The 3,766-nt window shown below is 39.2% G+C and overlaps 1 long non-coding RNA gene across 1 annotated transcript; it reads left to right on the top strand.

Moving 5' to 3' along the window:
- Positions 1-2,170: 2,170 nt before the first annotated feature.
- LOC134853323 (uncharacterized) lies at positions 2,171-3,377 on the top strand. Its single transcript, XR_010164342.1, has 3 exons — positions 2,171-2,278; positions 2,348-3,023; positions 3,331-3,377. It is a non-coding gene; the product is annotated as an uncharacterized LOC134853323 (long non-coding RNA).
- The last annotated feature ends 389 nt before the right edge of the window (positions 3,378-3,766 follow it).

Raw genomic sequence — 3,766 nt, 5'->3', positions numbered from 1 at the left:
AATCAACTTCCGGGGCATTGAAATCACCGCAAACAACTATTTCTGATCTATTGGAACACGAATTCATGATAAGGTTCCGAAATTGTGATATTGTAGTAGATATGAACTCGAGTACGTTAACGGACTCTAGGATGTAGGCGCTGCCGCGCGGAGGAATATAGAGAGTTATAGAGAGATAACAAATGCGCAGCCGATTTCAATATTCGACATGGAAAGGTCTAAGAGATCGTAGATGCCGGATTGAACTGCTAGCAGAACACCGCCATGCTTGCCTTTGCCTCTGTCACTTCGACTAGACACAATGTAATCTGAGCCGGGAAAAGCATGAGAGCTGTCTATATTTTCAGAAAACCAAGTTTCAGGAAGACTGACTGTGGGATGCTGTGTATACAATTGATTTACACGTGACACTCGAAGATTCAACGACATGATGCTTTGTACATTAAGGACAAGAAGTTTAAGTACATGGGGAGTTGCTTCTTTTGTCAGATGTGTTTAGTTCTTTCAATACAGTCAGGAGCTTGGCTAGATTGACTAGATTGAATACAGTATTGGCTAGATTGCAAAATACTGCATCAACAGAGCGTGTTGTATCCAAGCAGACAGTTTTGAAATATAGATTGAGTCCCCGTATTCTTGAGGTAGTTTTATCTACTCCCTTCTGTACTAGTTCGTATCTGAATTTCAGAAGTGCTTTTTTTCATTCTATCTTCCACGGAACAACTGCCTCTCAGAAATAAGGCTGTGTCTTTTAAGTTCCCAGCAGACGTTTTGTCTTTTCTAGCATCGAACGAGCTTTTGAACCTCATGATGAGTGATCGTGGTTTTCGCCCTGAAAAGTATTTGCCCTTTCTGAGGAAATCAGCAACATTTTCCAATTGGTTGCATTTCAAGGTATTGAATACTTTTTGAATGCTATTCGTTTCATGTGTGAATTTTTTGGCGTTAGAGATAGTCGGATTGCTTCATCGACCCCCATGATAACAATAGTTTCTTCGAGTTGTTCATTTCTTGGAGGCCTGGTTATAGTTAATTCACGGTTGGCTAGAGCATCGATTTTTTTATTGAAATTTTCAAGTGTTTTATTAACAGAATTTCCATGAGAAACCGAGTAACTTGCGTTTAGAATAGATTCAGAAAGTTCGTTCACTGATTTCTCAATGTGAGGAAAAGAAGAGAGGTGATGTTGCATATTTGTGGATATGCGTAATTGCGAAATAGATTCTCGCAAAAGACACAGCAGACCAACTTTTTTTTGGGGTGCAAGAAGTTTCTTGAATATTTCGGCATCTGCATGTAACAGTTCATCAATGGTGGAGTAATAGTTTCGTGAGGCATTTGACGGCGAGTCTCTATGAAAATGTTGGTCAGACATGCTCAAGAGTTGCACCTGGGCTTGTTCTGAACAGCAGGATTGAAGGCAAAACTTTACCCAACGCTTTCGTCTTCTTGGTTTTCGCTAGTAGCCGAAAGCCATACAAATATTTGAAACTATTAAGTAATTTTATCACAACCATTAGGCTGAACTTAATTACTTTGAATCAATTCTAGAGTTGCTATACGATTCCTTTTTACCTAATTCTAGAAGTCTAGTCGGTAAGCGAGTACCTAATTTAAATTTCTTGAGTGCATTTGTTGTGATTATATTGAGTCAAGGCGAGTTTTTAGGTTGATCCATCTGAAATGGATTAAAGTACCACTGTCCAATAAAAACTAACGGTATACTTAAGCTTCCGACCCTGTTTTTAATGGCGCTCAGGTGTTTTAGGTATTTAGAGAACTGACCATGGGGGCGTTCTTATTTCTAGACTGCGGGTGTATTTTGGTTGTAGCCTTTAAGCTGTAACACGGGTTGTAGTCTCATGTCGCAAGTGAACCGAATTGGCTCCGACCGTTTTGACGTAGAAAAACACAAGAGATAGTGTCCCTGACTCTTGAGCCAATGGTTATAGGGCCTATTTTTCTTAAGCCTCATATGTGACCGAAGTAGGCGACTGTTACAGATGTCCCATTTCTTGAGTGAACGGAAATGGCTCCGACAGATTGAGGTGCAAAGGCACAAGATGTATTGTCCCTGGCCCTTGAGCCAATGGTTATAGGTCCTGTTTCTCTTAACCTCGTGTGTCACTTTAGTGGACGACTTGCACTTCTAAACTTTCATTTAAGATTGTGTTTTGAAAATTTTGCTGAAATTTGCAACATTTTCTGAGTGAAAGTTTTGAGTGGAAGACTTACGGAGTTTTGTCGAGTTTCCATGAATCAGTTTGGAAGTTACCTGGTAATTGTTTTAGTAGACAAGTTGATGTTTAATTGAAGTAGTAATAAAATGTCTTTAATGAATGTTTAGGCGCAAATATCAGTGTCAACTCCTAAGCATAACAAAGTTGGACCATCAAAATCTAATAATGCACTCTTCGTTAGCTCTAACAGAGCCAAGGCTAAGGACCCAGACCCTGCTGATAGCGATAACAATGATGAGAACCAGGATCCGGGGCAGACGCATCTCGTGTCCGTCTGTTCTCCAAGAAAGGGTCGTCCAGTCGACTCGAACTAGACGAGTCATACTCTAGAAGTTCTCGAAGTCGATGGAATGAAACTGCCGAGGTGATGGACTTCGATGAACTTCCTCTGTTTAGAGCAACACCTCCATCGGATGATGAAACAAACGCCACTGCTGTGACTTTGGATTATTTTGTCCGCAGAACAACTCTCGAATTCCCAGCCATTCTGCCATGGAAAAATCGGAAAATGCCGTTGAAGTTCGAGAATCCAGCAGACGTTGAGCAGACCGTCGAGTTTAAAAAATGTCCGAACAAGAAAGGGTTTTCTCTTTTGAGAGTTTTTAACAGCGATGTCGTTAAAAGCAATTGTGTGAAAAGTGAGGAATCCTATATTCTACGTGTTCCTGCCGGGATGTCAGTTGTACAGTATTTACAATTTACACCACCACCTGAGTCTGCTAAAACTGAAGTTGTGAAAAGCTACGGCGATGTGTGGTATTTCTATGTGAGCGCAAGTTACTGGTGAGAGCCTGAACTAATACTTTAACATTAAACTTTGTTTTATGAAATTCATTTGTATTATTTTCTAATACAAAATAACTTATCAATCAAAATGGCTAAAACAGCGGTCAAAGTAGTCTTCTCAATCTTTTTTTTTGTGTCATCAGTTCCAATCTTGGATCTTATGGAAACTTTGATATCAAAAACAAAGACAAACGCGAGCCCAAAAAAGCGTTAAGTTGATGCGCATTTAAGGATGAGCGATGTTGAAAACTGGAACAGATACGAATATTTATTTAAATGATTTTTTATATGATTTTTGTTTTAGGGTCAAGTTGGTTCTTGTGGCGAAAATCTTGCCGGTTCCGAAGAAGCCTAAAAAGGTGGGTGTGATTCAATTATCGAATTTGCTCTTTGGCTAAGAAACGGTTTACATAACGAGGTTGTTTTATAACACAGTTCAGATCAAAATGTATTGTTCAATAGAGCTTCGATTAGCAAGTGTTAATCGTAAAATTTTTTTCCTGTAAGCGAATCGAGTTGTTGAAAAACGTATTTCGATTGAAATACTGCATCATTTCGCAGGTTTCTAAAAACGCTCCTCGGCTGAAGTACTTCCACTTCGGCATTTACTAGCCACATTGTTTTCTTGAGTTTTGCTCTATATATTTTTTCAGTTTATAAAGGTTCAATCGATACAGGTTCTAGCGGTTTGTCGAGGGCTTGCATATATTCGATTGATTTCTTCTCAATTATAATTGAAT

The sequence above is a fragment of the Symsagittifera roscoffensis genome, chromosome 8 (assembly GCF_963678635.1).
Source record: "Symsagittifera roscoffensis chromosome 8, txSymRosc1.1, whole genome shotgun sequence".
NCBI classification, from domain to species: domain Eukaryota; kingdom Metazoa; phylum Xenacoelomorpha; order Acoela; family Convolutidae; genus Symsagittifera; species Symsagittifera roscoffensis.
The sequence above is the reverse complement of the archived record's forward strand: the minus strand, read 5'-3'. Positions and strand labels throughout refer to the sequence as shown.